Genomic DNA, 13,458 nt, shown 5'->3' on the forward strand with positions numbered 1-13,458 from the left:
AGATCTCTCTCTCTCTCACACTCTCTCTCACGCACACACATGCACACACACTCACGCACACACATTCAAGCACACTTGTGCACACATACACACATGCATGCACATGTGCACACACATGCACAGGCACACACACACATACAAACACAGGCACACACACACATACACACGCACACACACAAGTGTCCAGGCATGAGCTGAAAGATGTGCAGAAGTACTGGAGGGACAATGGCAGCCTGAGGTAGGAAGTCAGAGTCTGATTTCAGACCCAGTTTTTCTGCTCATGACTTGGTAACTGACCCCGACCCTTCACCCCAGGATCTCACCACTCCACAGACTACTTTTCTGCATCCTAGAGTTATAGAGACTAGCTACAAGGTAAGGGAGAGATAAAAAGTCAAACACCAAAAAATGTGGAACTAGTGTGAGAGTTACAGAAAAAGTTAACAATCATACTGCCTGCTGCATACTGTCTGATGGGAGCCAACCCTTACACACGGAGGTCTTACACTGCACTGCACTGCACTGCACTATACTACACTACACTGCACTGCACTACTCTATACTGTACTACACTACACTGCACTACAGTACACTACACTACAGTATACTACACTACACTACAGTACACTACACTACACTGCACTATGCTGCACTACAGTACACTACACTACACTGCACTGCACTGCACTACACTGCACTACAGTACACTACACTGCACTGCACTACACTACAGTATACTACACTGCACTACATTACACTGTACTACAGTGCACTGCACTACACAACAGTATACTATACTGCACTACACTACACTGTACTACAGTATTCTACACTGCACTGGACTACAGTATACTCTGTACCCCTGACCAACACCTATGCAGCACCATGGTACTGTGCCCCCGCACTATTTGCCTCAGGGGCATCTTGAAACAGATTTTTTTTCCTTTTTGTTCAACATAGAGGGCCCAGTTGATAGTCACTCACAAGGTTGGAAATTTACACGTGGGCTCTTCCTCTTCTATCAGAGTTTCAAATGTTAGCTGTCCTCAGGGCTAGATCTGTATGGTAACTTCCTCCCAACACCCTCCCTACTAGGCACCATCTGTTCCCAAGGTTGGTTACCACCCATAGTCCAAGATCTCCCTGGACTGCACTGTACGCTCAGCTATGAACCACCTCTCCATAAGTGACTGGAGTAGGACCCAGTGTAGAACAGGTCCCACCTAAATCCTTTCTTTCTTCTTTCCTCAGTAGTCTCCTCCTCCTTCTTCCTTCCCTGGTCTCAGCACACAGGATTTCTACCTACCCAGTGTCCCACATCAGGAACCCAGGCCTGTCCCCAACCAGTTCACATCATGGGGGCAGGAGTTATGGCTTCCGGGTCCATGGTATCTCTGTCAAGCAGTCACATGTCTTAGGAGAGATAGGTAATTTCTCCATCGTTCTACTGCCAACTCTATAAAACTGTGATTGTGTTCTAATAATGTCGATTAAATAACACCCATATATCACATAGGAGAGCCGGGACATTCCCCTCATTATCATGCATATCAACAATGCGGAGAAATATTTTTGAAGTATATTAATAAGTTTTCCTCTCCCACATTTCTTTTGTATGACATTCTCCTTTTTCAACTCATGGCATTAATCTGTCTCAGAAGATTAGGATTTTTACAGTAGGAAGACAAAGATGAATGAAAAGTTCACAAAGTTCAGCCTTTGATGACCAAAATAAAACATTTTGGTCCCTGGTATGACTGTCTTGAAATCCTGCCAGCTGCTGTGGAGACCAGGTGTCTCAATGTCTATTAATTTCTACTTAGCAACCCTGAGCCAAGTCTGCAGATTCTATAAGCATCATGGCCAGAGAGAGATGAGAATATGGCATGATATGGGTTCCCACTGGCTGAGGGGAGCCCAAAGAAAAGGGGTCAGAAACAAATCCCCATCAATTCTCAAGGTTGGGTACTATCCACAGGACAAGAACTCCCTGAATTGTACTGGATGTTCAGCTATGAGCCACCTCTCCATTAATGGCTGAAGTAAGGGATCTAGAATAGAACAAATAGAAACAAAAGTACAGTAACTTCACATTATAGAGACTAACTTCAAGGTAAGGGAGAAATAAGAGGTCAAAAACCAAACTATTGACCTAATTTGAGAGTTACAAAGGAAGCTAACAATCACCTTGTGAGCTGCCTACTGTCCGATGGGCGCCAACCCTTAGACACACAGGCCTACCCAACACATTATAGCCTGTTCTACACCCCTGGCCTATGAAGTACTGTTGTGCTATGTTCAGCCCTGTTTGTATCAAGCAAAAAAAGTGTGTGGGGAATCTGTTTCAAGATGCTCCTGAGGCAGAGCTTTTACCCCCACTTCTCAGATTTAGAATAGATTTAGAGAACCCCATGGGATGGGCTTAAAAAGACAAACCTCAAGGGAAGGATTGGATTCAGCTTTGATACCTTCTGACCTGTGTGTGACAGCAGATTAAGGCCATGGGAGGCAGTGTGTAATGAACCCATGGGATGTGCTGGAAGGTGTCAGGGGACAGAAATAGTCTCCCAAAGTGAAACAGCATCTTTCTTCTCAAGAGTAAGCATTGCTCTAGTCCTACAACTCTGCTAAGAGAGTACCTCTGCTCTGTCCTATAAAGATCTATTTTGGAAATTCGCCACCAGGACAGCAAAGATCGTCATAATTAGTTCTAAGCACATCACTTCATCAGATCAACTCTCCAGCAGAAAGAGCACACAAAGCCTGGATTATAGCGGGGACACAGCAACTTAGCTATGCTGCAAGACAGTCTTTAACCATGATGGGCCCATAGCGTACTCCACAGTGGTACTTAACCAACCAGCACTACAGTGTGACCAGAGTCCAGAGACACAAAGGATTATAGCAACCATTGTGACTATCTAGTAATGCAACTCACAAATACCTAGACTCCAGGAGAATGAAACAGAGCCAAAATCTATTCTAGTCAGACTAAAGATGGATTTCTAGCTCAAGTATGAGAGCACTGGAGTATAGGATAGTTAGAAAAAGCTGGATCATGTACCCAATGAAGTCTGTCAGAACGGTAAGCTAGCGCATGACAGATGGTAGTTGGACCAGGAAGAGTTCAGCCTGGTAGAGACAAGACTAAATGGCCATTCCCAGCTGCTTCAGAAAGAGGCAGATGCTTGGGTGGGAGTGAGCAATGGGGAGGCAGATGCCTGTTCACCTCTGAGTGCTTCTAAAGAGTGGAGCGGCAGAGTCTAGAGGGAGCTGCAAGTTTCCACCAGACTGGGTATCACACACTGCAGGACGAAAATGGTGAAGTAGAAATCTTTAGTCCCAGATGGTGTAACCTCAGAAGCCTTTCTCTGTCAGGAAGAGACACACTCTTCACACTTTCTGCACCACATCACACACTACAAGATAAGATATAAGAGTGCCTATAAATGTAAGAAAGTAAAATGAACTATCCTGTGGAAATGACAGCCCCACACAGATGCAGAGAAAAATCTCTGCCCAGGACTGCTGAGCTAGAGTTTGTACGTGTCAGGTAATTATGATGGATCAATATGGATAAGGACAAATGGCGTGGTGCTCAGAAGCCCAATGACCCAGTGGGGAAGCAGAACAAACCTGAGTGGGCATCGATCCTGAACAACCCAACTGAGGAGCACCCCCACACCCATGTCAGCTAAAAGCAATCAGAGAGTCGCTTAGTTCACACCTATGTCAGCAGGCCTTCAGCAGTCTCTCAGGGATGCTAGCTATTCTTAGCTGGTACAGGTCAGTAATCAGAACAGTTACTGGATTTCCTCCTTCCTCCCTCTTTGCTCCCGGGTTCAAGGCATAATCTAAAAAGAAATCCCCCATAATTCTAAGTATTCTTGGTGAAGACAGTTAATTCAATTTTTATCCAAAAAAAGAATATCATTGTTACATTAAATCACTGACCATGAAGCATTTTATTCTTTGGTTCTGACGAATTAGTTTCTGTCATCTGTTGGCTGCAAGTGCTACTCCTTGGATTTCCAGCATCTCTGATCTCTAACAGGGGGTGGGACCCAGACAGATATAAATAGTATCTGTCAATTTAAGAATTCCACTGAGGTTATAGAGGACACATACACATGTACTGCCCTGTAATCATACTACACCACCTTTCTGTCTTCCCAACCCACTGCTCATTCACAGAGGTCTCTCTCTTCTCAAGTCAGGGTTATCTGGGCTATGTAGGCGATTTCAATGCACTTCTTAACCCTGCCAGAAGATGGCATCTGCAGATACCCACACCCAGCCTCTGCTAGAAGGAGGCCTGGGTTTTGGTAGTTCCAAGTCTTCCCCTGGGGTTTCTCTAGTACAGCTAGGGCTGAGATTGACTTCAAGAGGTGGGGCAGCTTCCAAAATCGGAGGATCTAACTAGTTTCCAAATTCTGAGACCTCTTTCTTTGATCAATATATGCCTTTAGATCATTACTTCACAAGGAGGTGTTAAAAGCAACCCAGCTGAGCATGAAGGTTGGGAGACAAAACCATCACAGGGAGTCTGGGACCCAGCTCTGAACATCCTGAACCACAGAAGCTAACCCATTCCAGAACTTCCCTGAACACTAGCCTGAAGACTTGAACCTTTTCAAAATCACTAATAGAGCTTTTCTAAGAATGCAGAGGACTTGATTCCACCTGCAAGGTTCTGACAGAGAACTGAGAAGGATCTTGTTGTGATCTTAATGTAGAACTGTTAAGGACTGCTTAATCTGTCCCTGGCAAGCCAGGCCTGGTCATGTGCTGGGGCATGATTCTACCAACATGAAAGAATGACTTTTCCAAAGCCTCTTCTTACCCTAAGCCCAACGCTGTCATATCTTGTTCATGCCCTGATATAATAACTGCAGAGTTACACAACAGTTAAGCGCCTAAGACCAGTCCTAGAGAGGGGACACTAATACAGAGACAGTATCTATGTACTCTTAACTGTCTCCCTTTTGAGGGGAAGCATTATACAGAGTCAAACACCTCTGTCTCACTATCTAGGAAGAACTAACAAAGACCACCCTAGGTGGCTAAGGGACAGTTCTCCCACTTGGAACATGAACACACAAATGCTACATGTGTGGTCAGAAAACTCTGACCAGTAAACTGTAGTCATGTCTTGCTTTACAAAATGTACCTGTCAGTGAGGAAAACTGTAAGCACATCCATCCCCATATACATGACTTTTTTTTTTAATGTCCCCATATCACTATACATTTATAAGTATACAGATGATATTTAAAAATTTATGAAGACATGGAAGAAAATTTTAACATGTTTTTCCACGCATAACTAGTGGAGTCATCCTAAAAAAATCTAATGTACTTAAGGAGATTAAAGACTGCTGCTCTAACTGACTACAACTGAAGTCCATTTCCTCTGGCCATATGGACAATCATGTGATTCCTGAAGTCTAAGAGATGGCTGTCCCTTGGCTTAATCTTACAGATCTGCTCACCCAAAGGGTAGCATTGACCATACCCAGATAGTGCAACAGAGATGCCCAGACACTCACAGTTTAGTATCTCACATCATTAAACTGGAATTTTGTGCTGTTTCATATATGACAAAAAAAAAACACATTTAAGCACAGTACCATGCTCCCCTAGACAGATTACAATTGAGTTTTCAGAGCCAGCTCTGGTGATATATATACCTATAACATCAGCACCAAGGAGGACTGGAATAAGTGTAAGGCCAGCATTGGTGATATAGAGGACAGCCTGGTTTATAAAGCAAGACTAAACAAACAAAAACAGGAGCTTATGAGAAAGTCTGCAAGAACTTCACTGGACACATAGAACTTACCTTCATTTACTGGACTCAAAGTAATGTCAGATCTGAGATTGCCAGCCAAGGGATTCTAAGAAAGTACAGCAATTTCTTCTGAATTGGTACATTCCATTCTTCAAAGGAATGGTTACAACTCAAGAACTCTCTTGAAGTTCCTGAAGTTTACAAGATTCACGAGGCCCCTTTGCTAAGGTTATATAATGGGTAATAATTGCTGGGAACAGGAGACTCTCAGATGTGTGAGATTTTCAGGCAGCCCCATGGATGCATCTTTTGTGAGTTGTCACCCATGCTGGGGTGGACTCTTTGGAGATTGAGCTGCCTTTAAGTCACCCATGTTCCTATGAGCAACTTCTCACCCACATTCCTACAAGAGCCTTAATAAGGTAGGCTTAGATGGAATCATTTATTTGGTTTGTTGTTGGTGTCTTAACTGGGGTGAGTAGATGTTTGTTCCAATCTCCCCCAGGATAAATCATGTGATACCTACCCAATTTCAAATTCTCCTTCCAGTATCACCTCCTTTAGGACACTGTTATCATAGCATATGTCACACTATCATTACTATAAGTATACAGCATTACACATTATATTTCATATATATTATGATTATATATCATTACACATTACTATCAGTAGTATCACTCCGACCACCATGCCTCATATTCAGTGAATGCCCTGTGCTTAGCCACATTAAGCACTTGTACTTATCAGCCTGTTTAATTCTAAGTCTCATGAGCTAGACACTGTACCTCTATTTTGTTGACAAACATGCACCAGCAACTACAGTGAGGTAAACCTGCAAAGCTTGGTTATCATCCCACCATCCTGAAACCCTGCAGCATACACACACACACACACACACCCTGTCTTGGTCTGAGAAACCAGTATTATTCCTGTCCTTGGGAGGCTGTACTTGGTCATCTTGCTTCCTGCATCTTCCTTTGGTACTACACTCAGGCATGTCAGCACGCGGTGCGTAGCTACTCTGTCTACTGGGATGCAAAGGTGAAAATATGCAGTTGAGAAAGAGAATGAGTGGTTAACACGGCGTGAAAGGCATTTCTGTGATATAAATAGGAACGCCATTCCATCCTGTAAGGCTTCAGATTCTATTAGCTGTTTGCACTGAAAACCATTTCTGACACCTCGAAAACAGAAATCTTACTTACATGTCACCACCACTATTCATTTCAGAGAAGCAGAGGGGGTGACAAGCTAGATGTTGACACTTAGAAAAAAAGGCTATATAATGTGAACGGTATGAAATAAACTCCAAAGCCCACCTCTGGGGAGCAGAGCCCAGTCACTGGGCTGGGCTCAGTCACTCCACACATTTGAACTCCTTGTGCTTTTCAGGAGGTGTGTATACACACACACACATACACACAGCCATGTGCATGTAGACACACACTCTTGTGCTTAACAGGACAGCTGAGGCACAAGACCCTGACCAGGTGGAGCTGGGATGCTAATTGGGTCTGTGCTGCTGCACCTGCTTCAGACACACCCCAGAGCACACCTGACCACACTAGCAAACACACGGGCTTCAGCAGGACTTTTAAATTGGTTAAGTTCCTGATTCACATCTTGATCTAGCAGATTAAATGAATGGTATTTGGAGACTAACTAGCAACTAACTAGATGGTTCCTCTATTTTTTGGGAACTCATCAAGGTGAACACCTTCTTGCATGCATGTGTGTGCCTGAGGTTGAATCTAGGGCCTTGGGTACACTAGGCGAGTGTTCTCATGGAGTGAAATGCCCTTATTGATAAAGAACCTAAAACAGAACCATCGGATCTACACATGTACCAAGCTAGGAAAGTCACATCTGATGCAAGAATCAGAATGTAGAAAAGAGACACTCAAGGAGTCACAGCAAGTTCAGAGATGGAATACACTGGAGAATTCTGTTCAGCATATTAAAATATGTTGAAGAAGCTCAGGGAACAAGGGCTGTTGCCTTTGTTCTTGAGGTGGTTAGAATTTACAGTCAGAGAAAGTGGGTCTGTGGTGAATATTTATCTCAGGAAACTTTTGGGAGTAAAGGAAATGTTCTGTTGGATGTGGTGATGGTTACACGAGTTGCATACATGAGTCAGCATCTGTCAAACTAGACACCCCCTATGTCTAGTTGCATTACTGCCAATTGCTTGATACTGGCTTAAAGTGTTTCACTGTATTGACATGGTTGAAAGGCAACTCGAGTTTACATATTGGAAACTTACTGAAAAACAATATAAAGTGATCCTCTAAAGTAAACATTGCCTTCTTTCCCAGAGATCCAGTGTAGGAAGTAACTTCATCCTACTCAGAAAACCATGTGTAGAGCCCATACGGTAAGAAGAACTGCATCTGAGAGAACAGTGGTTACACACTACCCAGAGGGCCCTGCTGGACATGCTGTCTGGCATAGTTATAGCTGCAGGTTCTTTCCTAACAAGCTATAATGCTCCAGATAAAGACTCTTAGTGAAGTATCTTGTAAGTATATGATTGTAATTTGGGACTCAACATTACAAAGGAGGCACCACAAATACATCACTGTTAAAGAATATTTATGTTGTCTTGGGGGCATGATCAATGCATAGAACAACACCCAGGACATGGTTTTAAAATCATCCACAGTGTCAAAAATGAAATACAGAACTGCCCTGGGTCTACTGTCTGGAGGTTCTCCTGACCCATGTCCTAATGCAACTAAGAGCTATGGTTACGTCACATGGAAAGACAGAAAGGCAAACAAAACTCCATGCAAAGATCAGCATCAACCATGTCAGGGTTTCGTGTTACTATGAAATTAGCCGATTAGCTGATCTGTGCTGTCCACTTATGAAGCTCCAGGGATCTCCTCACTCACATGCAACAACAATCACTGATGTGATCCACTATCTTTAACAGGTAGGCCCCAAAGACCGTGATAGACGATGTCTTGTCAGAGACAAGATCACCAGGCTGGAACCCTAGATCCTCACGAATACAAGTGACTCACAGAGAAATTGAATTTATCCCTGCCTTGGTCCATCAATGATGTTCTCATCCCAACGATTTTATGGCCTAGATCACAAAAAAGGAACTAATGAAGATTTAAAAAAAAAAGCAACATACTGTTCAATTTAGCTGATCTCAAAGCAAACTCTGTATTTGGCTTACAGATAATTGTGCCAATTCTCCCCCCGCCCCCAATCTCAAGTTCTACCAAATCTGCAGCTAAAAGACATACTGCACACCTGCACACCCAAGTTTATTCTCAGGCACACAAGACCCTACTTCACTGACTACAAACCTGTCAGTTCTATTATTTCTATTCCAGAGACGGAGAGTTCATGGCTTTCCTTCCTTCTTCTCCCAACAGGCTCTTATTATGTAGAAAAGAGCCAAGGTGGCATCTTTCAGTGGTCAGTAAAAACAGAGCAGTCTTCCATGCCCACTGATGCCATCATCCTGAAAAGCCCTTCTTCCTGGCTGCCACACAGGGCTATCTTTAGCTTTATACTGGAGGCACTTTCTCATATGAACACACATCTTCTCTGGGATCCTCTGGAAGGTTCTCCCATTCTCTCCCAACTCTATGCACTAGGGGGACTCGAGCTAAGCAAGATGTTTGCTCTCAAGAGCCTGGTGAGGGCCTTGAACTAGACACTGTTCTCACTGAATGTAGGCTTTCCCCCTTCCTGGGCTCTATCTCCAGGAAAGCAAAACTCCCACTGGGCAAGAATGTACATTCAGCCATTGCCAGGAGCCATTCCACAGGTGCCCACAGCTTCACTGCCCACACTTGAGTTCCCGGCAATGGCAAGTCCATCTTTCATTATCAGTCACACCTTGGCAGTGTTGAGCAGACAGATGGGGAATGTGGGTGCTCAATTACCTTGGCTACCTGAGCAAACAGATTGGCTCGGCTGTGGTCCTATTCATTTTCGGGAAAGCAATTTAAAAAAAAAAAATCCCACACAAACAGCTTTTAGGAAGAATCAGACCCAGCCAGCTTAGAAACGTGACCACGCCCACCGAGGCTGGGGAATGCACCAAATCAAACTCCCTACAAAATCTGAGTTACTTCTAAACCACTGAGGGAAAAGATCTATCTCAAGACCCTGATGTAGCTTGGGCACCAGAGTCTGTTCTGTTTTCACAAGCTTATGGGAACAGTCAATGAATACCTGGGGAGGTGGCATGCTTCTTGGCTAACACAGGAGACTTTAGAAAAACCCACTTGGTTAGAATTCCATCTCTACCCTTCTGTCTTAGTTAGAGTTTTACTTCTGTGAACAGATGGCATGACCATGGCAACTCTTATAAGGACAACATTTAGTTGGGGCTGGTTTACAGGTTCAGGTTCAGTCCATTATCATCAAGGTGGGAGCATGGCAGCATCCAGACAGGCACGGTGCAAGAGGAATTCAGAGTTCTACATCTCCATCTGAAAGCTGCTAGCAGAATACTGGCTTCCAGGCAGCTGAGATGAAGTTATTAAAACCCACACCCACAGTGATACACACACTCCAACAAGGTGATACTTTCTAATAGTGCTACGCCCTGGGCCAAGCATATACAAACCATCATACCATCTGATTTAAAGACACTAGAGTGTTGTCTAGAGTCCTGACTAGTGTCACAAGGGTAATGAATCTTATGTAAAACTGTGATAAACAAATATACCAACATGTTAATTATTTTTATACATTCTTGAGCAACAATCACGTCCTGGGGTTAAGTGAGTGTGTGTATAAGAAATAACTCTGAACCATAGTCTCCTGCTTAGTTCTGTGCTGTCTGCTCATTCTGCATGGGTCAGTAGGCAACTTATGGCAAAATGAGTTATTTCTACAAGTAATCTTGTCAAGAGATTGTATTCTTATCCTTGGTAATGGCAGAGAAGGAGAAGATCATTACGAAACAAGACCCACCAGAGAGAAGCTGTTCTCCGAGCAGCACATACATCGCATAGTGTTCTTATCCAATCAACTAAAACATCCGCATTGCTCTAGACCAGTGTCTCACAGTGCTACACAGAACACTGCTCCCCTGAGGTGATCTTTGGAAACAGTTTTCTGCCTTAAATTTGTAAACCAAGGAACATAGAGCCCATTGGCAAAGATTCAGAATACATCCGTAGACTCTGAGAAGCTCTGCTGTGAAGATTGTCAACTTAGGATTAACTCCGTATCCCCACACTCATCTGCCCACCTCTGCCACTCTTGCACATTCCAGTGGCCACAGACCACCACAGTCCCGCCTGGGCTCACCTCTGCAGCTCAGAACTCTCTATGGATCACCACAAAGGTCAGACATGCCTGCGAACTGTGCCTTGACTGCATTTGTTGTTATGACTTTAACACAACAGATGCCTTGAAGTCATTTAGTCCCATGTACTCAACCTGGGCCTACTGCACTTTTGGACTGTTTAAGCTTAACCTACCATTAAGAGAACATTGTAGCTAACTTTACTTGCCTTAGACTTCCCATGAAATCAGCATTTACAAACCCAAGTTAATGCACAACTTTAATCTTAAATTATGTACCCATCCACGGTTTTAACTCAGTTTTGTTTTTTGGCATGTGTATGTGTGTGTGTGTGTGTGTGTGTGTGTGTGTGTCTGCATGCACATGTGCACATGTGTATGCTTATGTATGTTTGGTGTCGTGGTAATCATTTGCTAAAAGCAGCCAACAGTTTGAAAGCAACCTTAAAACAAAAACACATATCCCATACATGTTGTAAATGTGTGTTTATAGGTTAATAATCTGTGTGCAGTTTGGGTGCTATTCTGGGCCAGGGGGAGTCAGTAAAGCAGCCTCCCTTGTAAGACTTTGTTATACTTCTGTAAAGAACCCCTCATTTCTTTCCCATATCATGTTTTCTGTGCTGTTCAATAAACTCAGAGCAAATCCCTTTGTTAAGGACAAGTGCACATACAGAGGCACAGAACACACACAGGCAAAAGAGATGGAAAGAACAGACACACGTAAGAAACAGATTACAGATAGACCAGTAACTACACACTCCAGATAGAAGACACGAGAGGAAAGAGAAGATTTAAATTGGGGCTTGCCATCCAAGAGGAACTGTCAGGCTTCATTCCATAATGCAACATCAATATAACATCTTTCATGACATGCAGCAACTTCTGAATTCTTAAGTGTGATTGGCCCAGTCAATGACATCCATAAGAGAGCAAGGTGAAAGACTGTCTCTCTGTGCTTGATGTTTGAACTCTATGCCTGTTAGACAGTCCAGCAAGGTGCTACAACCTCGCTGTGTTTCACAGCCATAAAGAATCATCCATCAGAAGAGGACAGACTTTCATCCTCCTCACACAAAACAAGCACCTTCTCTTCAAGCACAGGGTACCAGCCAATCCCCAAGCCCCTCTCAATTCAAGCACAGGGTGCCAGCCAATCACCAGGCCCTTCTCAACTGGGACACACAAAGAATTCCACAGTGACCCACACAGGGCTGTGTGCTAACATCAACACCTACCTTTCTCCCCATACCAACTGTGAAGATGTATGTACCAATAAGCAGGCAAGTAACAGGAATCTGGATCAAGCCCTGGAAGGTGAATTTGGTGCACGGTCTTTGCCCAATAACATTAGGTACAACAAAGGTGGCCATCACCACATTTTGGATACACAGTTACAGCTTGTTGTTCATTAGATTTCTTAGTTCTCTGATCATTTAAAACAAATGAGCAGTTGCTATCTCTAGGGAAGGAGACTTTTTATGCTGATCCGTATGATAGGAATATTGTAAATTAGTAAGGAATCCCATTAAAGTCCTCCCTCTTGGAAGATTCAATTGGGTTAAAATTTATACTCTGAAATTCACTGAAGCAAAGATTTCCTGGAGTAGGATACCCCTCCTAGGAAATTACTCACTCCTCAAAAGTCCATCTCCCCAAAAAGCTTTGCCATGTTGGGGCTCTATGAAGACACTAATTGTGGCAAGAAATATTCACTCTGCAAGGATCCAGTACCATAGAACTAACCAGGGAACATGTTTCTCTGAGGCACTAATAAAACTGTTTTCCTCTCCTTGTGTCTGGATAGTTTTACAGCATTGGGAAGCCCACTCTCTGATCACACATACAAACACACACACACACACACACACACACACACACACACACACACACACACACACACAGAGAGAGAGAGAGAGAGAGAGAGAGAGAGACAGAGACAGAGACAGAGACAGAGACAGAGACAGAGACAGAGACAGACAGAGTGGAGGGGCTTAAGGACCCAAACAGAACTCCGCTTCCAGGTTAAAATCTAAAATGCACTAGGTTACAGTTACTCACATGCAGTTCTGATTTCAAGCCACAAGCCTTGCTACTCAAGAAGTTGTCAAGGAGTCTGTTTTTAAAGAGTCTGTGGTGAGAGGATGCAGATTGGACAGCACTAATAAACGATGGTGCCGTGAAATGGCTCTATTATAGCAGCCAGGGAGAAACAAAAGCACTCAGGGAGAGATAAGCACAGGGGATTACTCCATTGCTCAAAACCTGAAGTAAATCTAAGCAAACATGGTCTCCAGGTATACATGAACAAGAGAAAGAGTGGAGGGAATAGAGACTTGGGCGGCTCTGCTTCCAAGAACTTCTCTGGTCCCAGTGTCACCATCC

General features: G+C 43.6%; 1 protein-coding gene across 1 annotated transcript in view; it reads right to left on the bottom strand.

Annotated features, from left to right (window-relative positions):
- Window positions 1–13,458, bottom strand: part of Myo5b (myosin VB) — a 302,464-nt gene that overhangs the window by 159,164 nt on the left and 129,842 nt on the right. The window lies entirely within an intron of this gene.

This window comes from Grammomys surdaster, unplaced genomic scaffold (genome assembly GCF_004785775.1).
Source record: "Grammomys surdaster isolate TR1022 unplaced genomic scaffold, NIH_TR_1.0 272, whole genome shotgun sequence".
NCBI classification, from domain to species: Eukaryota; Metazoa; Chordata; class Mammalia; order Rodentia; family Muridae; genus Grammomys; species Grammomys surdaster.